Below are 23,927 nucleotides of genomic sequence, written 5' to 3'. Positions count from 1 at the left end.
TGTGATATATTTATTGTTCAAATTCATAAAATAAATCTTTTAACTTTGCAAAACAGTCTGCTTCCTGGTTCAGTGAGACCGGCGGGGATTCAAAGAGAGGGGCGTGCTATAAGGTTACATCATTCAGAAATAAAAGAATTTATAGACAGAAATATATAATTAAGGGTTCCAACTGTGCATCACACGCTACGCATTGACTTAGGCGGAGTGCCGGGTTGAAGTCACTTACAAAGCAGATGGAACTGAGTGGGTAGTACCTACAGTGCAAGTAATGAAGCCTGATGAGAAAATAAATTAAGTATTTGTCTAAGAGTTCTCAATAATAATATCATAGTGGAAAACCACCCACTGCGCAATATAACTGAATTAATACATAGTGTGAAGGATGCAATATTTTTTCAACTATAGAGTTGCGTTGTGCTTCCCACCAAATTGAGTTGACCGAAGAGAGAAAGCAGCTGATGACGTTCATTACACCATGTGGGTTGTTCCATTTCAACAGAATGCCTTTTGGTTTGCCCTCAGCAGCATTAATTTTGCAAAAGTTAATAGGGAAGCTTTTCAAAGATGTGCCGAAAGTCATCTATTTTCAAGATGATATATTGATCTATAGCAAAGAAGTTACAAGAAGCTTTCCTTCAAGAACATTAACAAAGAATGAGCGTGCATATTCAGTAATAGATAGAGGCATTAGCATGTGCATGGGGTGTGCAGCATTACAGACAATTCATATAGTGTGCGCCATTCAAGCTAAGAACTGGTCACGGACCTCACCTTTGTAAATTGAGTTTGGGGGGGGCGCTTTGCCAGGCTTGTTCAGGATAGCACCAAGATTTGTAGAATATAATTACTGTAAATAATTTAAATTAGGGCAGCAGAACAATATTGCAGATTGTTTGTCCAGAATACCATTATTTGAAGTGAAGAACGCTGATATGGACATGTTGGAGAATGGTGAAATGTCTGTGGCATAAGTGTGCTTATTGGCAGGCAACGGTACACAGAGGACGGTTTTCTGGGGAAAAAGGTTTGTCAGCTTGCCAATCAGGGCAAGACAGAACAACTAATGGAAATGCTTGAACAGTGGTCCTGTTCTCTTGGACACAGGGTGGAAAGCTGATCTGGTGCTCTGTTGAGACACCCAGACCCCACCGGTGGGGAGCCGGGGGTAGGGAGAGGTGTCGTGTGGGATATCTAGCCACAGGCGATGATGGACGTGCTACCTGACTGGAGGGCAGTCTGGCTTGGTGTGAGTTGTTATTTTGGTCACCAACAGCCTGACAGATGGAAGGGGGGAGGGGGGAGAACAGGATGGGAGTGGGGCAACCAGCACTATTATATAAAAGAGTGTGAGAGGGGGATTAGATCTCGTGATCTTAGATCTAGACGACTAGAAATGACAAGTGCAAAATTGGAGGCATCAGGATTTTTTTATGATTTTATTCACCCTGGTGACTCGAACGTTCCTTGCAGATGGATGGTTGCCCGGAGAGTACCCTTTCTGGGTTTTTGCAATTTCATGCAGAAGCCCCTGTTGGTCTTGGGGGTATCATAGAATGTTGTGGCGGAGCCACAACAGGTGAGGTCGACTGGTTTCGATGGTTTGTTAGTGATTATCAACCAGCTTCTTCAGGACAAGATCGATCTTCATGTGCTACTGAATAGTATCTGTCCTCTTAGTAGGGCAGCGGTGGCAGGCTGCATGGGGAATCCTGGAATAGGAGACACAAGAAACACATTGCAGAGAGGGCATGAGTGAACCTCTAACTGCAATGTTGTAACAATGGTGCATCCAGAACACAGCTTGAGAACCTGTTACAAAGCAAGTAAATGCTATCACAAAAAAAGGAGGTTGCTCACCAATTGAGAGCAAAAAACCACTACAATGGTGGCTAAAGCGTAGACAAATAAACCCCAGTGGGGGGAAAGAGAGGAGAGAAGGAAAGGAGTGGGGGAACGTGGCAAAGACCTGTGCACGTGAATGAGATGGAGGAGAGGTGGGGGGGGAAGAAGAGGGAACCATGGGATGTGCTGGAGGAAAGGCCAATTGTAGGAGCCTACCTGGGTAGGGTTGCTGGGCTGTCCAGGAGGTCCGCTGGGAGCAAAAAATGGGCTCTCTCCAGGGGCGTGCCTGTAGAGGAAAGCATGAGCAGAGCAGTGAGAGGCTGGATGCTCCTGAAAATGGGCGGTGATGCTAAATGAGGGGAGAAGTGTCACAAACCTGAAAGAGTTCAGTGCGGGCACAAAACGCTGCTGCTTCCTCAGTCCCAACGCTGTAGGCATAATGAGCGGCTGCAGCGGTTGTTATCTGCCGCGTATGACGCGGCATGGGGGCGTGGCAGCACACTGTCACAGGCGCATGGGCCAATCAGGGGTTGCCACGTAACAGTTGTGTCAGCTTGCATGCGGCCAATCAGAACGCGGCCCATGCGGATGTGTGCGCCGCGTAAGGCCAATCAAGGCACACACTCCAATGGGTGTGTGTGCTGCAGGGCTAGGGCCAATCAGGGGTTGCCACATGACGAGTGAGGCAGATGGCAATAAGCCAATCGTAGCGCGGCCCATGCGGTTGTGTGGGCGCGCGCTAATCCAATCAGGGCTCACGCATCGGTGGGTGTGTGTGCTAACAGAGCTGAGGCTCCTGTCGGCGCGAGCTGGGGGAAAGGGGGGGGGAAGAGGACAAATCCCTGGATGGAACCACAAGGGAATGTTAAGAGCAGTGAAAAGGGTGCCGGAATAAATGTGTTGTTGATTTAGGGTGGGGCAGGGGGGCAGCGGGGGGGATTTAACATATGAGTTATTCATAGTCAGAGCAGACTCAGGACGGGGAGGGTTGGAGGGGGAAAAGTGAGGCAAAAAAGGAATAAACAAAAAACTATGTGAACAAAAGATGTTGTGTATAGAATACACAGTTTAGCAAAATGAATGAAACGAGGCAAGGAACAGAAAAGAATTTGTGGAGAAAGAGAAAGATGATGGAAAAATCAAATGAGTGAAAAGGAAGATAACAATAAATGAAGAAGATGAATGGAAGAGAGAAACATTTTTAGATGGAACAGAAAAACATATAGAAGATGAAAGCGCATCAAGTGTTTCATGTGTTGTCCCGTTCATCGCACAGGTGCATCTGCCAAAAGGCAGTGATTCGTGGGATGTCGGGGTTCAATGCTGTAGCACTGCAAGTTCTTGCCACTGCATCGCTTCATTCAACCCTTGCTTGCAAGTATTCAAGTGAAAAATCCACTTCTGTTCTTGAGTGAAGAGTATTGCGTGATAGTTGCCTCCTCGCTTCGGGCGCTTGATTTTTTCCAAAATGGTCCATTGGAAAGACTCTGCTGTGTGGCCTTCCGCCAGGAAATGGGGAACCATAGGTGCTGTTAGTTTCTTAGTGCGGATGCAAGATCTATGTTCAATCATCCGTTTTTTTACTTCTCGGGAATTACAGTTAGTGAAGAATTTCTGAACCCATGGAGTGGTCCAGCCAATGTCCAACGTGGTGCTCCGAGCCGTCTGGATACACATTGAACACAAGCCACAGGGACTATGACCCACAGGATGGGTCTGGTTCCATAGGGTGACCTGTGTGTTTTTAGCAGTGTCAGTATCTGGACGCACCGTATTGACGAGGGCGTCTCTCAGGTTGCGTCTTCTTTTTAGTGCAAAACGCGGCATGGGCATGTTAGATGCGCCAGTGTTGAGGATAGGCCATAAAGACTTAATTTCCTTTTTGATTTTGTTAAGTAGAGGGGAGTAACTCAGTACTGCCGTGATGGTTGTGGCATCTGAGTCCTTCTGATGTTGTTCAAGGGTACATGCGCGTGGGATGCATCTGGCCCTTCTGTATGTATTCTGGACAATCCTCTGCGGATAACCCCGCTCGATGAGTTGATTTTTGAGAGTCTTGGACTGAGCAGTGTAGTCTTCCGTCCTACTGCAGAGACGTCGGTAACACAAAAATTGTCGAAACGGTAAGTTGTTTCTGAGAGATTGGGGGTGGTAACTCGAGTATGTAAGGAGGGAGTTCTTATCAGTGTCCTTGCGGTAAACTTTGGAGATGAGCCCGCCTTGTGAAGCCATAATGTCTAAGTCGAGAAAGTGGGTTTTTCTTCTATCTTGTTCTATGGTGAAATGCAGATGGATGTTACGTGTACTGAGCCATTCGTGAAATGCCAGGAGTTCTTCGTTGGAGCCTCTAAAGATGATGAAAATATCATCTATGTAGCGGAGCCAGATGAGCAATTTATCACGAAAAGGGTTAGTTGGAGGATATATATGCTGGCGCTCGAAAGAGTTGACATAGAAAAATCAAGCGCCCGAAGCGAGGAGGCAACTATCACGCAATACTCTTCACTCAAGAACAGAAGTGGATTTTTCGCTTGAATACTTGCAAGCAAGGGTTGAATGAAGCGATGCAGTGGCAAGAACCTGCAGTGCTACAGCATTGAACCCTGACATCCCACGAATCACTGCCTTTTGGCAGATGCACCTGTGCGATGAACGGGACAACACATGAAACACTTGATGCGCTTTCATCTTCTATATCTTTTTCTGTTCCATCTAAAAATGTTTCTCTCTTCCATTCATCTTCTTCATTTATTGTTATCTTCCTTTTCACTCCTTTGATTTTTCCATCATCTTTCTCTTTCTCCACAAACTCTTTTCTGTCCCTTGCCTCATTTCATTCATTTTGCTAAACTGTGTATTCTATACACAACATCTTTTGTTCACATAGTTTTTTGTTTATTCCTTTTTTGCCTCACTTTTCCCCCTCCAACCCTCCCCCGTCCTGAGTCTGCTCTGACTATGCATAACTCATATGTTAACTCCCCCCCCCCTCCACACGCCCTAAATCAACAACACATTTATTCCGGCACCCTTTTCACTGCTCTTAACATTCCCTTGTGGTTCCATCCAGGGATTTGTCCTTTACCCCCCCTCCCTTTCCCCCAGCTCGTGCCGACACGAGCCTCAGCTCCGATAGCACACACACCCACCGATGTGTGAGCCCTGATTGGATTAGCTTGCGCCCACACAACCCCATGGGCCGCGCTACGATTGGCTTATTGCCATCAAATGTGCTTAGTGTTAACTTACCTGATGCAGACCATGCTGCGACATCCAGGCCTTCTGAGGCCTGAATGGGACTACTTTATCTTTGGAACTACTTAACCACACGGGTGTGGTCAGGGGAGGAATACATACCTGAGAGGAAGGATACATACCTGGAACTACTTTGAAGGCTATTTAAGCCACGCCCAAGCAGCAACTCACGCTTCACGTTGTTCTGCATCTAGCAGCTGGACGCTCACCGTGTTTGCTCCTGCATTCTGTCTTCTGCCACTCCTGCCAGCATCCTGGAACACCTGCAAAGAGAGAAGAGAAGAGAAAAGGGTAAAGAAGAGTCCTTACCTGCTATAACCGCATTCCGGAGACATCTCGCCGACGGTCCTGAAAAGGAAGACATCCATTTAAAAGCACATCGCATTGATCGCTGCAGCGCCGCATCTCACTCACCTGTACAAGGTACCACCACGTTCTACGGCGACATCTGGACTCGCAGCCACATCACCGCACCTAGGGAGAAAAAGACAAGAATAAAGGTGAGAGGGGAAAGAAAACAAGGAAACCTTAATTTCCATTACAAAGCTTACCTGTTGGGTTATTCCAACTTCATTTCGGGTCGGTGCCGCATCCTGGCATTTCTGGACCCCGGCCCCTAAGGGGAAAAAGAGACATCAGCGTTAGTGGGCGCATGAAAAGACGTTACCCAACGCCCATTAAAGACTTACCTGATTTCTTCTGGATTGAGCTTCGTTTCGGGTCGGTGCCGCATCCAGGCATTTCCGGACCCCGGCCCCTATGGGGAAAAAAGACATCAGCGTTAGTGAGCGCATTGATACAAGGACACTGAGAGAACTCTCATCAAGCTCACCAGAGTCTCATTCTTCGGTTCCACAGCTCTTCTCGGAATAGTTTCCGCACCTGAAAAAGAGACAACGAACAATTATTATTGCGGAATCATACTCATTAACAGAATCCTTACGGTACTATACCGGGAAAACAAAAACTTGAACCCTCTACAATCAAAATCCCAGTGAAGTAACTGGATACAACGCACCCCTGCATGAGAAGCAGGATGGAGAGCTCAACCTTTCAAACCCTAAGGTGAGACTTCACGTGAGGGTCGCAGGAGGGTTTCGTAGAGGGGTGAGAAGGGAGCGGGAGGCTTATACTTTCTCCCGCAGATTGTTAATACTCCCTTTTCACATACAGAAAGATATTCCTGTGAGCCAGACAAGCCAGATTCGAAGGTCCGGTCCAGTCCATCTTCCGGGTCCTGCGCTTCACCATAGAAGAAGCAACAACACTCCAAACCAGACCTGCGCCTCCGTGGGAGTCAGGTGAGCGTAACAGAACGCAAAGCCTACCTACAATTTCCCACCCGGGCGCTATGGAAACTTCCGAGACAGACCAGCTGGCTCAGCTTTTGGGGGAATTAAGGGCAGAAGTACACTCCGCCCGCCAGGAAACTAATGCTCTCAAAAGAGAATTAATCTTATCCAAGGAAAGAACTGATGACCTGGCCAAACGATTGTTGCAGGGTCAAGCAGGACAAACTCCTTTACCTAGTTCTGGGGGTAATGCCTCGTCAATGGTTTCGAATAACCTGGTACAAATCAATCTACCTGGAAACATGCCTTTGGCCCCGCCTGAACGTTTTGCGGGGGACCCCAAGAAATATGCTGTTTTTATGAACCAATGTCGCCTACACTTTCTATGCACACCTGGGGCCTTCCCTAATGATCAAACCAAGGTAACCTTTGTATTATCTTATCTCAGTGGCTATGCTGCCGATTGGTCTGTTCCGTTGGTAAGTCAGGATGACCCAATTCTCCAGGATTTTCAAAGCTTCCAGGTGAGCATGGAAAGATTATTCGCTCGACACTCTCAGGGACAGGCCCTTGACAACGAACTGCTATCCTTACGACAAGGTAACCAAGATCTCTTATCTTATATTGCCACCTTTAATAGGCTGGTTGTAGAAACGGGGTGGCCCGAAAATAAAAGGATCACACTATTTCATCGAGGCCTGCGCGGAGAACTTAAGGATGTTCTAGCTCAAATAGTAAATCCACCTCAAGCCTGCGCAGAATACATAGACTTAGTGGTCCAACTTGACCACAGACTGCAAACTAGAAAAGCAGATCGGTCCAAGTTCGAAACTCAAGTGCTGATCAAAACTCACGCTAACCCTAAGAGTACCGACGTTTCAGAACCTATGCAGATCGGCGGTGTTAAAGGACCATTGACGCAGAAGGAACGAGAGAGAAGACGGCAAAAGCAACTATGTCTCTATTGCGGGGCTTCTGGTCACTTTCTACGAGACTGCCCGGTAAAGCCACCTAAGAAGGTGGTTGGATCCACGGACAACAATTTAATAGAACCTGATTCAGGAAACGGTCAAGCCCGACAAGTATAGAGGTCCGCTTGCCTTGCTTGAAAACAGACTCTTTGACCTCGCATTTTGTCTTGCCAATGGTGCTCGTGGACCCGAAACAGCCTCAGCGGTTGCATGCTATAAAAGCATACATCGACAGTGGAGCTATTGGAAACTACGTAGATTGTGAATTGGCCTCCAGGATTAATCTTCCTCTCCGTCCGAAAGTTAACAAGGATGTCATTACTACAGTAGATGGAACCGAAATAGCCTCAGGGTCGGTAACACATTCCACTACAGAAATGACACTAGTGGGACAGGATGGACATCGGGAAGCAATTGTGTTCGATGTAATTAAGGCCCCACAATTTCAAGTAATTCTAGGAATCCCTTGGTTAGAAACACATAATCCTCGAATTGACTGGCGAGCAAAGAGAATAACCTTTCCTGATTGTGAACTGACTTGTTATCCAAGAAATCCAGATATGGGTCTGGCCACAGTAACTTCCACCACGATACAACTACCGGTTGAATACCAAGAGTTCCAAGACGTTTTTCAAAAAGAACAGGCGCATACGTTACCTCCCCTCCGGTCTTACGATTGTCAAATCGACCTGGTACCCAATGCTCAACCGCCCTGTAGTAGGATTTATGCTCTTACTGAACCTGAGAACGTTCATTTGCGTCAGTATTTAGATCAGTATCTTGCCAACGGTTTTATTCGCCCGTCAAAGTCTCCTGTTTCCTCAGCTCTGTTCTTCGTGCCGAAAAAAGAAGGTGACCTTAGAACATGTATTGACTACCGCGCCCTAAATCAAATAACGATTAAGAATCGTTATCCTCTGCCCCTGATCCCTGAACTTCTTGACCAGGTAAAAGATGCTTGTATATACACCAAGTTAGATCTCCGAGGAGCTTATCACCTGGTACGTATAAAAGAAGGCGACGAATGGAAGACTGCATTCCGCACCAAATATGGGCTCTTTGAATATCAGGTGATGCCCTTCAGATTATGCAACGCACCTGCCGCCTTTCAATACTTTATGAATGATGTTCTTCGGGAACTTATCGATGTTTGTGTCATCGTATCTATCGATGACATCCTGGTATACTCCTCCTCGGAATCCGAACACAGAAAACATGTCAGGGCAGTTCTTGAGAAATTGCGCCAGCACAACCTGTTTGCGAAACTCGAAAAATGCGTTTTTCATACCACAGAGGTCGAGTTTCTCGGATTCATCCTGACACCCAAAGGAGTCCGAATGGACTCGCGAAAGGTGGACGCCATCCTCAAATGGCCATCTCCTAACTCTGTTAAGGGGGTTCAGAGTATGCTTGGCTTTGCCAATTTCTAGCGAAGATTCATCCCGGAATTTTCTCGAGTGGTTCAACCCATAACAGCCCAGTTACGGAAGAATAAACGTTTCTAATGGACTCCTGAGGCAGAACAGGCCTTTCAAGACCTAAAGACCAAATTCACCTCCACCCCTGTATTGAAGCATCCGCGCCCAGATCTCCCTTACATTGTTGAAACCGACGCTTCCAGTTTGGCCATGGGTGCTGTCTTGTCTCAAAGGGATCCAGAAACTAACCAGATGCACCCTGTAGCCTTTTGGTCCAGGAAATTCACGGCTCCTGAAATCAATTACGCAATCACCGACAAAGAATTACTAGCTATTAAGTCTGCCTTCAAGGCTTGGCATCATTACCTCCTAGGCGCAAGACACACCATTACGGTGATTACAGATCACAGGAATTTGCAATATCTAAAAACGGCCAAAGCCCAATCATCCCGCCAACTCCGATGGGCTTTATTCTTTGCAGAATTTGACTTCATAATCACCTACCGCCCTGGTTGTAAGAATGGCAAAGCGGACGCTTTATCCCAGATTGGAATGGATTAAACAAATTCAAACTTAGAACCAGTACCAATTATACCCGAACAAAGAATTTTAGGCTTGACCTCTTTACAAACTATAGAGGACGTTCAAACTCGAGTTAAACAACTTTTTAAATTCCACAGCCTTGCAAGAATGGACTCAAAAGGGGTCACACTTTTCCGTTAATAACGATTTACCGTACTTCCAGGGGTGGTTATTTCTGCCCAACAAAGAACTGCAAGAATTGGTCATTGCTCACTATCATGATACATTAATGGAAGGACATCCTGGTATCGCAAAAACTAAGGAAAAGATCAAACGACAATTCTGGTGGCCATCCTGGAGAAAAGAGATAAAATCTTTTGTGATGTCTTGCGGAGTTTGCGCTCAAAATAAAGGTCAAAAGAAGACACCAGCCAGTCTCCTGCAACCCTTGGATATTCCACCGGCCCCTTGGCACACCTTGTCAATGGACTTTATTACCGACCTGCCTCCTTGCTATGGATATAACACTATCTTGGTAATCGTGGATCTGTTCTCCAAGATGGCCCACTTTATCCCTTTAAAAGGGGTACCTTCAGCCTCCATCTTGGCCAAGGAATTTCTGGAAAACATAGTTCGCATGCATGGTTTTCCATCCATATTAATCTCAGACCGAGGAAGCCAATTTATTTCCCATTTTTGGAGGAAATGTTGCCAACTGGCACAAATTGATGTACGCTTATCCACTAGTCACCACCCCCAGACCGATGGTCAAACCGAGAGGACTAACCAAACCCTTGAACAATATCTTCGGTGCATGTTGCATCAATCTGAAAACAGCTGGAAAGATATTCTATGGATCGCAGAGTATGCATATAACAATTCTGTACATTCTGGAACAGGACAAACCCCTTTTTACACCTTGTATGGTTATCATCCTAGAACCTTAGACCTAGACCCTCCTCAAAACCTGGAAATGCCTGCAGTTGATCATTTGCATTCTACTATAACCCGAGCCTTCAAGGAAGCTACAACTCATTTGCAACAAGCCAAGAAAAAATACAAAGAAAAAGCTTATCTACATCGGAATGAAGCACCTTCGTACCAGATTGGAGACCAGGTGTGGCTGGCAACCAAGCATTTGCCTCTCAAAGGACCGCTAACTTTTAATCCCAGATACATTGGACCCTATCCCATCAAAGCTATAATTAACCCAGTGGCCTTTAAACTCGATCTACCAGCCAACATGCGAATTCATCCCGTTTTTCATGCATCACTGTTAAAACCGGTGCAGCCTGGAACCATACTAAGCAAACCACCTGAACCGATTCAAATCGATGGGGAATTAGAATTTGAAGTTAAGGACATATTGGATTCCAAAATGTTAAAATCAAAACTCTTCTATCTAGTTGATTGGAAGGGGTACGGACCTCAGGAAAGATCTTGGGAACCAAGTGACCATGTACACGCCCCGCGATTAGTGCAAAGATTCCACCGAAAATTCCCAAGCAAGCCGAAACCCCCGGAAAGGATGACCTTGGGAGGGGCCTTGGGAGGGGGTACTGTCATGATGCCTACCTCCAAGGTGCCAGACAAGACCCAGCTACCCCAGAGGCAGACATCATGTCTTCAAGGGAAGTCACAACAGCCTCAAGTAGGGGCTCTTTGGACTCAGACCTGGCGCCTTTGGCGCCAGGCTCATGTCGGGCCACAGTCCTGGCGCCATAGGCGCCAGGCTCATAAAATGGGACTTTGTGTTAAAGGTGCTTAGTGTTAAAATTCTGCCAAAATAATGCCAAAAACTAGTAAACACACTGCAAAGTCTGAGCGCTGAAAATCTTCAATCTTCAATAATAAAAACTAAACAGTCTTGCGCTTGTCTGGCTGATTAGAATAGTTTGGCATTTATTAAATGTTTCAGCATCAAACCTTCTTCAGTTAGTTCAACATGGACACCTTCTTTTATGATCCAGGTTAGATGATTAGTTATATTTCACATTGATTTGCATTTAGTTACAGATCCTGAATATAAAATATATAATTCATGATGCTCCTGTTATAGTACTGAGCTTTTTAAACTAGATCAATTTGCGAAATAATATCTCACTCAAAACACTTTAAAGTCTCAAGACTGAGGTCTGATTAAACACTATCTTCTTTGGACTTTGGATATTCATTGTTGAAATCTCTGAGAGAATAAAAGGTAATATGCATGTGCTAATTGAAACTGTACTTTAGTCTATTTACATTAGTATTAATATTCCATTATCATGCCTTAGATGATGTAATTATTTCAGCGTGTTAAATAGTCTTTAAGGGCAGAAGAGGTTTAACGTAAATAGATAATTATGATAAAACTGCTCTGCTTTTTTGACATGGCCCACTTACATAAAATGAGCAACCTAGTATGAAAACATTCTTCTTTCATCAATTAAAGGCACCCAACTTTACTAACCCCTTTCACATGACTCAATTACAAGTGAGCAGTGGTTTGTGAGCTTAAAGTGGAGCACACACATAGAATCATCCTTTGAATCTTTGTTAGATGCATTAATCAAAATGAAGACACATTTCAAAGAAACAGTGGTGAGCCCTATTTAGAGGATTGTATTAATCCAAAAAACTCCATGTCCATCTGTCTGTGAAGGATAAAACTAGGAAAATCTTAACTGCTTACCACTTTAGTTATTATTCAGATGAATCAAGGGCCAGGGCACAATCTCATGTAGATGTACAGTGACTGTGAACACACGGTTGTCACTTTGATGCAGTATTATAGAGTAACTCATAACAGCAGGAAATGATTATGTGGGACAAAATCACGTTTGTTTATAAGCCTGAGAAGGCCATCTGTCCGGAACACCTGCTGCTTTCAAAACTAATTAATGATTAGACATGCAAAAATGTAATGCATTCAATAAATGTATAAAGCAAAAAAGAAATGGAATGAAATAATAGGGCAGCAATGGTAAGAGAGCCATGTGATATTCTGATACTGATTGGTATAAAAAAACAGATTTATATGAATATATTCTTTTGTTAATCTTACATTAGAGATGGCTAATAAAATTCCTCATTGTGGCCTATCAAATATGATTTCATTCTGCAAGTCTGTTGATGCTCATTGCATGTAAGGTTATTTTCTATACTTGAAAGGGGGAAAGCTATGTCCAAAATCCACCAAAGGATATCATCTGATGTGCAGTTTCTTTTAATGTAGTGCCTGGCCAGTGAAGCATTAAGATCTTTGTAATGGATCCAGGGCGTTGCTCATGTTAATTTGTCTTAACATAATATCTAGAGAGAATTAATTGATCTCTCAAATTCCTGTCTCTTTCTAGGGAAAAAAGGCTAAATGCTCATGTGATAAATGTTGTTGTACCTATGACCAATGTTTTGTGATAATCATTTTAATGTTTGTTGTGTTAGGAAACATACCATTTTATCTTTGGCTGCTGTGTTTTCTTTTAGTGGGCGCATGTGTTTGAATTCCGGATGAATTTCTTGGAGAGAGCCACAATTCCTAGGGTAAATTGCCCCTAAGCGCTCTTGCTTCCTAACAATTGTAATTTAAAAGACTATTTCTATCTGTATCATTTCTATATGTACAGAGAATGGGAACGATGATGACAAAGGACACGTGCTGTGATGGAGCACTGTGATGAAGGGGGAAAAAATGTGATGAAAGAGAAGGGCTGTCGCAAAGGACTACAGGGCCTGGGGAACTGGGCTTCGGTGAAAACAGCCTGCAGGAAATCATTATAGAACCAAAGGATTATGAGGAAGCAAAAGGACTCTAATGCAGGAGGAAGCCTATGTTGAAGGGGAAACGTTGTGACAAAAGTAGGACTGTGAAAGGACTGTGATGGTGCAAAAGGAGTGTGAATAAGGACTGTGACAAAGGAGATGGACTACGGTGAAGGAGAAGGACTGATGATGGCAAAATACTATGCTGAAGGACTCTGATGAAGGACTTTGATGAAAAAGAAGAACTGTGAAGGAGATGGACTGTGATGAAGGACTGTGATGAAAGAGAAGGACTATGACAAAGCAAAAGAACTCTGGAGACAGACTGATGAAGAGGAGTGACTCTGAAGAGGGAGGTCTGTGCTAAAGGACTATGTAGTGCTATTCAAATAAAGAATAATTATGGTAAAAGAGAAGAGCGTTGATGGAGAAGAAGGGATGTGATGAAACACAGTGGTGAAGAAGAAGGACAGCAATGAAGTTTTGGGTTGACAGAGAGGACTGTAATGAAGGAAAATAACTGTGACAAAAAATGGCTTTGTTGACTAAGGACTAAAAAGAACAAGAAAGGCTGAAATGAAGGAGGACTTTGACAAATGACTAATGAAGGAAAAGAATTATGATGAAGTGCTGTGATGAAAGGGAACTACTGCGACGAACCACTATGACAACTGAGAATAACTATGACAAAAGCGAAGAACTGTGATAAATAACTGTGATTAAGGGAGAAGAATTATGATGGAGGAGAAGGAATGAAGGGGACTGGTATGAAGGAGAAGAGCTGTAATGAAGGGGGAGTGTGATTGAGGAAGTACTGTGGTGAAGGAGAAAGACTGTGATGAAAGAGAATACTTTGAGGAAGGAAAGGGACTATGACAAAAGAGGAAGACTGTGAGGAGGAGGAATATGAACCAGAATAAGGACAGTGACAATGGGGAAGGGCTGTGATGGACTGTGGAAAGGGAGAAGGATTGTGATGAAGAAGAACAACTGTAATGAAGTAGGATTGTGATGAAGGAATATGACTGTGATAAAGGAGAAGTACTGTGATGAAGGAGGACCTTGATGAAAGATGTAGGTCTGTGAAGAAGGTGATGGGCTGTGATGAAGGACTATGAGAAAGGGGGATGTCTGTGTTGAAGGACTGTGGTGAAGGAGCAATACTATGATGGGGAGAGCAACTGTGTCTATGGATAATGACTGTGACAAAGGAGAAGAACAGAAACAAAGGAGAAGGATTATGATGACGGACTGTAGTGAGTGATATGGTCTATGGAGGAGGAGTAGGAATGTAATGTGAATGACTGTGATACAAGATAAAGTAACAGGACTTTAATGAAGGAAGGATGATGGTAGGAGGACATTGACGGAACACTATGAAGATGGATTGTGATGAAGGAGAAAGACTGTGACAAAGGAGGACTGTGATGTAGGATTGTGATGAGAGGGAAAGGGCTGTGCTGAAAGAGAATGACTGTGAGGTTAAGGTTGACTGTGAAGAAGGAGAACAACAGTGATAAAGGACAAGAACTCTGATGAAGGACAGTGAAGAAGGAATGTGATAGACTATGTCAAAGGAGAAAGATTGTGTCAAAGGATTGTGGTGAATGAGGAAGACTATGATAGAGGGGAATGGCTGTTGCAAAACAGGAAGGACTGTGACAAAGGACTGTGATGAAGGAGAAGGGTTGTAATAAAGGAGTAGTGTGACAAAGGAGTACTTTGATGGAGGACTTTGACTGAGGTATGTGATGTAGGACTGTGATAAAGAGAAGGACCGTGATAAAGGAGAAGGACTATGATAAAAGAGGAAGACTATGATGATGATGGAGAAAGACTATTACAAAGCAGAGGGACTGTAAAAAAGGGGAAAGACTGCAGTGACAGATTATGACAGAGGAGAACTGTGATTAAGGACTGCTATGTCATGTTATGTTGATTTACACAACGCATTAATACCATTTGCATGGTCTCCAGGCACTCACGTGGCTCTGTAAGAAAGTGGGTTGTATAGGTTAGTGAAGAAAGAGGGATATGATAGAGGTAGTGCTCTTCTGTTGGTGCTTGCAGAACCAGGTGAAACTGGCACGTGTGTGTCAGCTTTCTGAGTGTGTTTGGATTGTGTGCACTGGGGTATTGTGTCCAGAGGGGCAATGGCCAGTGTCTGGGTTGTTTGGTTGCAGCAGTATTTTCATTTGGTGGGTGTGTGGGTTGTATGTTTTGTATGCAGTATGGGTGGCATATTGGGTTGTGTGAGTTATGTATGGGGTATGGTGAACAGGTGCTAGGAGCAAGGTGGTTAGTGGTTAGTACAGTGCGGTTGTTTTATTGTTGGTTCCAGGATCCGTACTGTCCCTCATGTTCGGGGTGATACTTGTGGGACGTGCTTGTTTTTATGCTTGTCTCAGCTGGTAGAATAGCCACGTTTTCAGTAATTTTCTGAAGGTAAGTTGATCTTCTTATTTTCCGGAAACTTTGGAGATATTGTAGATTTGATGGGTAGAGACACGCTTATTGTACACTGTAAGGACATGAGAATTTAGGAGAAGTTGCTTGCAGCAACAACCCTACACTTGATGAGGAGTTAGGAGTAGCACAATCCGCACAGGAAACCGCTGCACGCTGGGTGGAGTCGATTTGTTATAGTTCTGTAATTGGTTGGATCTTCCGCACTTTCTGTTTAATTTTTTAAGAGGGGTTTGATGTATGCCGATTTGAAGGTTTTATGTACTGTTCCTGTGTTTAGGGATAGGTTCCACTGTAGCTGGGAAGTATGATGCTGGGGTTACTGGGGTATCCTGCGAGGATCGTGTCTTTTGTTAGTGTGTTGAACGCTTCTTCATCTATTAGTATTAGTTCGAATTGGTCGAGTGTTTCTGCGGTGGGTGGTGTGCTGGTTATTGGTAGTTCCATATTTGTGTTTATTGTTGTGTGGCTTGTGTCAATGGTCTGTTGGATTGTTTCCACTTTTGTTCTTAGTTGGTTAGTGATGTTGTCAGATACGGATTGTGATGGTATGACGCCTTTGTTACAAGATATTGGGTTTTTAATGTCTTTGATGATTTTGAATAGTTATTTTTGTGGGTTTATTACTGATTGGATTCTTGTTGCATAGTATATCTTTTTTTACTTTAAGGACTGCTGTTTGGTACATTCTGAGTTGTCAATGGTATTTTATTTTGTCTGATTGACTGTAATGGTTTCCGTCAGTTCTTCTGTGATCCATATCACTGGCATTTCTTTGCAGTGGCTTTGAAGGCTTTTGCTGGTGCTAGCTGGTCTAGGGCCTCTGTGATCCAAGCATCAAGTTTTTTTTTCTGCTGAGTCTGGAGTCACTCCATTAAACTGGAGGATGTTCGGTTTAGTTGATTCCATGAGTTCTGTTAGGGAGCCCAGATCAAGACTCTTCCAGTTTCTTTTCTTAGTAGTGTGCAGTATTGTGTTTGACGGTAATATCCAGTTTGGTAGTTTGACGGGGAATGGGATCAAGTGGTGGTCACTCCATATGATTGGTACCGGTAGGGTGGTGGTCATGAGTCCGTCTGCAGAAGATTTTGTCCAAGCTGTTCCCAGTGCTGTGGTTGGAACAGTTTCCTATTTTCCTGAAGTGTTGTGTTTCCAGTAGGGCACTGAGGGAGTTTGCAGTGGTTTTGTTTTCTCTTTCAAAGATGTTGAAATTCCCCCAGATGATTATGTTATCATGATAAGTGGAAAGGTTGGCGATGGAATCAGTGAGCTTTGTTGCAAAATTCGTGTTGTAGGATGGAGTTCTGTAGATCAGGAGGAACAGCAAGCTGGCTTGGTTGTTGAGCTTGATGTTGATTAGGACAGATTTGCAGTCTTCTATGTCAGTAGGGGAGTGGTGTAGTGAAAATGTGGTCTTTGTGCACCATTGTGTTTCCATCTCTTTAGTTTTCTCTGTTGATGTATATTAGTTTGTAGTTGTCTGGTATGGCTTCGGGGGTGATTGTTTTTTAGTTGTCTGATAGCTATGTTTCTGTGAGAAAGAGTGCGTTGGTGCCTCCCTCACTGAGGAGGTCATACATTTTGGTTTGTGTTTGGCCATGGATCTTAAGTTGAGTAGGCTGCAGTGTAGAGTGTGTGCTTTTCTTTTTTATTCATTGCCTATCTTTTCCTACGTCTTAGTTGGGTGGTATTTGTTCGGTTTTCTTTCTTTTCTCAAGGTTCTCTCTTGGATGCGGTTGTTGTTTACTGATAGTGTGGTTGAGACTTCTGTTTCTTCGTTGAGGAGCTCAATTAAATTGATGGATAGGCCGCTCTTGTTGTGGTTTGTAGTGTTTGTTTGTACTTTTGGTCCTTTTTCCAGTCTTTGGATTTGTAGGCAGTATGGGTGGTTAGGGATTCTAGATTGGCTCTGATTCTTGTTGGGGTCTTTATGAAGATGTCTTTGGACTTGCTGGCTTCTGTGCTTGTGCGGTTTGGCAGACGATTGTGGTCCTGGTATGTTTGTATCCTTGCTTGTGGGTTGTTTGTTTTCCATTGAGGTGCGGTTGTAGGTGGATAGGTAGCAGGAAATTTACTCTGTTTTTGTTCTTGTCTTGGTCCATATCCCAGGTCTGTTTAATGCTGGTCGGTGGGAATTATGAGGTGTTTTGAATTCTGGTAGGTCATTTCCTTTCCACTGGGATGTAAGTTCCTTCCTATTTCTGTTTTCCATTCTTGTTTCCTTGTCCTTCTTATATTGTGGCATGTTTATGGTCTGCATATCTTTGTTTGGGATTTGAATTAGTGGTATTTTCCAGGGGCATGTGCCCTTGTGAGTAGCTTTCTTTCCTGGGGTAGGTTGTAGGACAATCTGCTGTAGTATAGGTGGTGATTGCCTTGCTGTGGCTGTAAGTTGTAGCCTGCATTTTGAAACCGGAATGGGTTGTGATATTTTGTGGTATATTTCAGCGGTGGGTGCCCTCCTGGGTCAGTTCTTTTTCTGGTCTCTCGTTGAGTCACTTTGTGCTGACCCCTCCCTGGTCTCCGGTTAGGATGGGGTGCTCACGTATGCAGTGGTGACTGCCTCACTGTGATTGCTTTATCGTGCCTCCATTTTGGGTTAGTGATATATATATTCACTGAAAAAACTTTGTTAAAGGGACGTTATGGTTAAGTTGCACTAATAACAACCTATGAAATTCAATGAAAAATCTTTGTTAAAGGGACGTTATGTTTACAAGCAAAACCGAAAAACCACTGAAGTTCACTGGTTAGGGTAAGCTAAGCAACCATAGCTGGCGCCACCACCGTGCACTGCTAAGACTAACACCCAGGACATCAAAGATGACATCACAAATGTCATTGATGATGTCACTGATGATGTCACATTTATGGGCCACTTGTTTTTGTTTTCACTGACAATGACAAAGTTTAAAAGGGGCTATAGCTCTACACATTAAGCTTTTTATATGTTCTTAAAGTACTTTCCTCAGGGTTTGGTCTCAGCTCATGGTGCACATACATGGGACAATAAGCAGGCCTCAAACACATCATTTATTTGTATACATAAAGATCCACTTTAATGTTATTAACATTTTCTGGTGATGCTGTTTCTTTCTTCCTTGTTTTTGTTTCCCTGTATATTCCGCTGATTTGTATGCATTGTGGGTCTTCATATCTATTGGTTGTACTGGTGTAGTAAGTTAGCTAGTTATTACATGTTTAACATTACTCAAAACTCTGATAAGATAGCATTCATAATGTTACTATCCAAAAATATAAGATTATAAATATTGTACTTCTATGGTGCATGCTGCAGCCATTGCCTATGTTTATGTATGATTAGGTTCCTCAATTAACAACAACACTCCAATATAATATTTTGTTTACATTAGTACATTCTTTAAAAGATTAAGTAGTTCATGATAGGTCTCCCGTTCACCCCTGACATCTTGTTACCAACATTATAAACACAACCCCTTGTAGGGACTTTTCATCAAAATGAATTTAATATGTGATGTCATCAGTGATGTCATTAATGATATTTATGATGTCATCATTGATGTCCTGGTTATTAGTCTTAGCACTGCACAGTGGTGGCGTGAATTATAGTTGCTTAACTTACTATAACTGCCGGATTTCCAAGGTTTTTCGGTTTTACTTGTAACCATAACGCCCCTTTAAAAAGTTTTATCACTGAATTCTACAGGTTTTTATTAGTGCAACTTAACCATAACATCCCTTTAACAAAGTATTTTCAGTGAATTTCATAGGTTTTTATTAGTACAACTTAAGCATAACGTCTCTTTAACAAAGTTTTTTCATTGAATTTCATAGGTTTTTACTAGTGCAACATAACAATAACGTCCCTTTAACAAAGTTTTTTCAGTGAATTTTACAGGTTTTTATTGGTGCAACTTAACCATAATGTCTCTTTAATAAAGTTTTTTTTCAGAGAATTTCATGGGTTTTTACCAGCGCATGCTATTTTCCTACAACTTACTAATATCATACTTACCCCAATATTGCAACATGTTTGTCCAATTTACAAAGTTTCACATTAAAACTCTGCCATTTACCGCCTTCTAGCATTATTTTTAACACTTGTATACTTTTTCCACTGTTTTGCTTCCGGCGACGTCCATGAACGTCTGACGTCATCGAGGACCTTCTAGACAGTGCCACGTGACCATTAATGTGTTTGCACTTCACTTTCAGGTCCTTGCTTCGAGGACAGTTTGAAATTGCATTTTCTACTGATCTAAGAACTTTCAAGCTCAAAATGTACCCTTGCACAGCTCCTACACCTATTCTTACTCATTATCAATTAACAATCTAGTACAAAGCACATACTTGGAGAAATATCAGCAAAACTGCTATTTATCTTAAAAATGACATCAGCTATTGCCATCTCTCTTCCCCAAGAGCCACCACTACCACCACCAGCTGGAGAACCTACACAACAAAAAAGTTCAGTACTTCCAAAGACCATGAACAGGAGCAAACAGATGAGGTAGAGGAAGTGCTTACCTCTAGCACCAAGAGAAAATCATGTGTGTGGCAGTTCTTTACTTTGTACTCAGGGACATCTCTGCTTATTTATGCATTACAGGGTTGGTGAAAAGCAGTTTTTGTATGGTTTAGGGAGGGAAGTGCTGAGGGGTTCCGGGGGAGGAGGCCACTGGCTAAGTGCTAGGGTGGAGGAATCCCAATGGTGGGATGCACGGCTGCCAAATAGGGGGCCCACAATGGCAGTGCTGGGGGGGTGCTGGTGTCAACTAGGCAGGGGCCTGGTAACCTGTGAGATTCATGAAGGTCTAGGCCACCAGTCTCAGTGGCAGTGGGGTGATTAGCAGGGAAGAGAAAGAAGGAAAAGGGTAGAGAAAATCACTGTTTTAAAACGTGTCCGGAACTTAAAGCGGTCCGGACCAAATCTGAGAGGGGCAGGGATGCTGTTCCAAAGAGAGGCACCATCCGAAGAGAGAAACCTGCCCCCAACGCTCTGCTTGGAAAACCGTTTGACAAGCAGAGAGTTGGAGTAAGAGGAGTAGAGGGCTCTAGCAGGGAAGTATTAGGGAGAGAAAGTTGGAGATAGCTTGATCCCAGGCCCCAGAAAGCCTTGTGGATGATGCAGAGGGTCTTGAATTTGATCCTCATAGCCACCGGGCACCAGTGGAGAGATCCTAGGGCTTGAGAGATACGGTCCCTGGGCTTGAGGCCAAGGATAAGTCTTGCAGCCCCATTCTGGATTAGCTCAAGCTGGTGTCGGGAGGAAAGGGGGAGATTGAGGAAGAGGCTGTTGCAGTAGTCCTGCCTAGAGAAGACAAGAGCTCTGGAAACATTGAGCTTCTGGGGAAAGGTGAGCAAAGGGAGAATGCCTCTTCTTGGCATGGTCCAAGATGCGAGCGGGAAGGAGAGAGGAGTCGAAGATGACCCCAAGGTATTCGGCCTCACAGGATGGTGAGGGTAGAGGGGCCAAGCAAGGTGGCCAGAGGGTAGAAGGGAAACAGGGTGCAGGTGTCCCAATAAGAAGTATCTCTGTCTTACTGGCATTAAGACAGAGGTCGTTAGCCGCACACCATGCCTGGATAGCAGTCAGACAATCGGGAATGGGAGGAGGAATTGAAGGAAAGCTGTGTAACATCTGCATAGCACTGGAAATGAAGAGAGAAAGAGGAGATCAGGTGAGCAAGAGGGGCAAGATAGATATTGAAGAGCCATGGTGATAGGATAGAGCCCTGGCGATACCGCAGGTAGAGAATGAAGTGGCGGAGGAGAAAGGGCCCAGCTGCAACTAGTAAGGGTTGGTTAGTGAGGAAAGAGGTCAGCCAATCCAGTGCCCAGTCTGTGTTGCCGTGGGTCTCACAGAGCCATTTTATGTAGATAGAATGGTTGACTGTGTCAAAGGCAGAGGAGAGATCAGGGAGAATGAGAACAGCAGGAGAGTTAGAGTCAAGATTTGCAAGCAGGTCTTCATGGGTGTTCAGGAGGGCAGTTTCCGTGCCTCTGGATGCCTGGAATCCAGATTGATGGTCATGGGGAAAACCAACAAGTTCAGTATGAAGGATCAATTGGGGGAGGACCAACTTCTCCAAGAGTTTACCCAGAAAGGGGGTGGTGGAGATAGGTGCAATAGTTAGCCCGGCCGCAGGGGTCAGCAGACAGCTTTTTAGGAGAGGGTGCACAAGTGAGTGCTTGAGAGATAGAGGAGAAGAGCCAGCAATGAAGCAGTGGTTACAGAAATCGGCAAGAGCGGGGGCGAGAGAGGAGATGTTGTCCTTAATGGTTCTAGAAGAGCCAGGGAGCACCTGTTTGGATCAGACCCTCATAGAGCGGACAACTTTAGAGACTTCTTCAGATGCTATGGGCAGGAGGGAGGAGAGTGAGGGGGCTGGAGGGAGGGAGCCAAGGGATTAAGCTTGCTGCTACTTAGTTCCATTGTTGAAATTGGGCTGCATTGTATTTTAATTGTGTGTGTGTGTTTTTAACATCTTATTTTAACTGTGTCTGTGTTTCCTGCTCCCCAAATTTCCTTATGCTGCTTATGTGATCCTAGTTTCGGGGCAATCCTTTGAAAGTGTAGTGTTTCTTCTACGCTGGATCCTGTGGGAGTCTTTACTCACTCTCCACGATTCTCGCGATCATGTGGCCTGCTGAACCGTCACTTATGTGTCTCTCTCATAGGCAGCACAGCGGACGGACGCAGCGTGCAGTTAAATGTAAAATGTAGGCACTTTTGGTGCGCATTGTCCTCTCTGCTTCTAGCACCCTTCATTTTCTGGCCGGCTATCGTCCTCCAGGCTCTGACCCTACCTTTACCGAATCATTTGCTAATCTGGTAGCCTTAGTTCAGCTTCAATATACTAATTTGATTATCGCCTGTGATTTTAATTACAGGTGCAATGACCCTTCTGACAATACTGCCACAAAGTTTATTGTTGCTATGGATGATTTATCTTTAGGGCAATTTGTTACTGAGTCCACCCATATTCTGGGCAATCGCCTGGATCTGGTTTTTGCTAAGGGTGACATGGTTGTTGCCTCCTCTGCCCATAGGATCATCTGGTCTGACCATTTTTTTATTCCTTTTGTTTGTGATTTGATGGATTTCCCCCCTATGTCTTGTACTCAGAAAGTGAGGAAGCAAAATTGGCATCCAGTTGATCATTCTCTTCTGGCTACCCAGATAAATAAGTGCTGTCGGGCTTCTCCCTGTTTGGATCTCTGCTCTCTTTCGGAAATATTCACTACTGTTGCTGATTAATTGGCCCTTGTGGTTGATATTAGGGTGCGTGATTGACCCTCCGAGCCCTGGTTTAATGACGATCTTAAGCGTCTTTGTCTTAAGCATAGGCAAGTGGAACGTAAATGGCGTTCCTCTTACTCCCCTAGTGATAGGGCTGTATTTTGTGCCTTTACTTCTAGCTATCATCTCGCCATAAAACAGACAAAACAAAGGTTTTTTACATCTCAAATTGCTAATTCTATTAATAAAACGAAAGAATTGTTTAAGGTTGTTTGCTCCTTGTCTGCTAAAGGGTCACCTGCTGATTCCACCCCCTCCTCCCACATGAGCTTTCTGACTTTTTGGCTGATTTTTTGTCCATAAAATTATTGATATTTGTGAGCATATTTCTTCTGTTCAGAAGCCCAACACAGTAGTTCCTGCCCCGCTGTGTGCTGAGTCCCTGGCAGGTCTCTGTCTGGGCCCATCATTTGCTGGGATTCCTTCCCTCTATTTTCTGTGGGGGATATTAGCTTGACGGTGTAGAGAATGAAATCGGCCTCACCTGCGGATGCTATTCCTCCGAGAATGGTGAAAGCAATTTTGCCCCTTATTATTTCTCATGTCACAATAGCGATTAACCATTCATGCTCTACAGGGAGCATTCCCACTGCACTTAAATGTGCTACGGTGATCCCTTTGCTCAACAAGCCTTCCCTTGATCCTCTGGTCCCTGCTCATTTTTGTCCCATATCGCTCCTACCATTTTTCATGATGAAGCTGTTTGAATCATTAGTTGCTCCTCTGCTTGTCCAATTTTGTGAAGCTACTTCTTTGTTTGATACGTTTCAGTCACGTTTTAGACTGAGTCGAGGTACAGAGACGGTTTTGGTCTCGGTGCTTGATGACCTAACACTGATGCTGATATCTGATCAGGGTGGAGTGGTGGCTTTGATGCTTCTGGATCTTTCTACCACTATGATACAGTCGATCGCTCCATCCTGATCAGCCGCCTCTCTGCTGCGGGGATCTCTGGCTCTGTTCTCTCATGGTTTCACTCTTTTCTTTCTGATCATTCGCAGCTGCTATCTCTGCAACCTTTACTCTCTACTGTCTCTGCCTTGTTATGTGGGTTCCTCGGGGTTCTGCTCTCTCCCCCACCCTATTCAATATTTACATTCAGCCTGTTGTCACTCTTCTCCACTCCCAC

This window comes from Ambystoma mexicanum, chromosome 3p (genome assembly GCF_040938575.1).
Source record: "Ambystoma mexicanum isolate Mex_15411 chromosome 3p, UKY_AmexF1_1, whole genome shotgun sequence".
In the NCBI taxonomy this organism is placed as follows: domain Eukaryota; kingdom Metazoa; phylum Chordata; class Amphibia; order Caudata; family Ambystomatidae; genus Ambystoma; species Ambystoma mexicanum.
The sequence above is the reverse complement of the archived record's forward strand: the minus strand, read 5'-3'. Positions refer to the sequence as shown.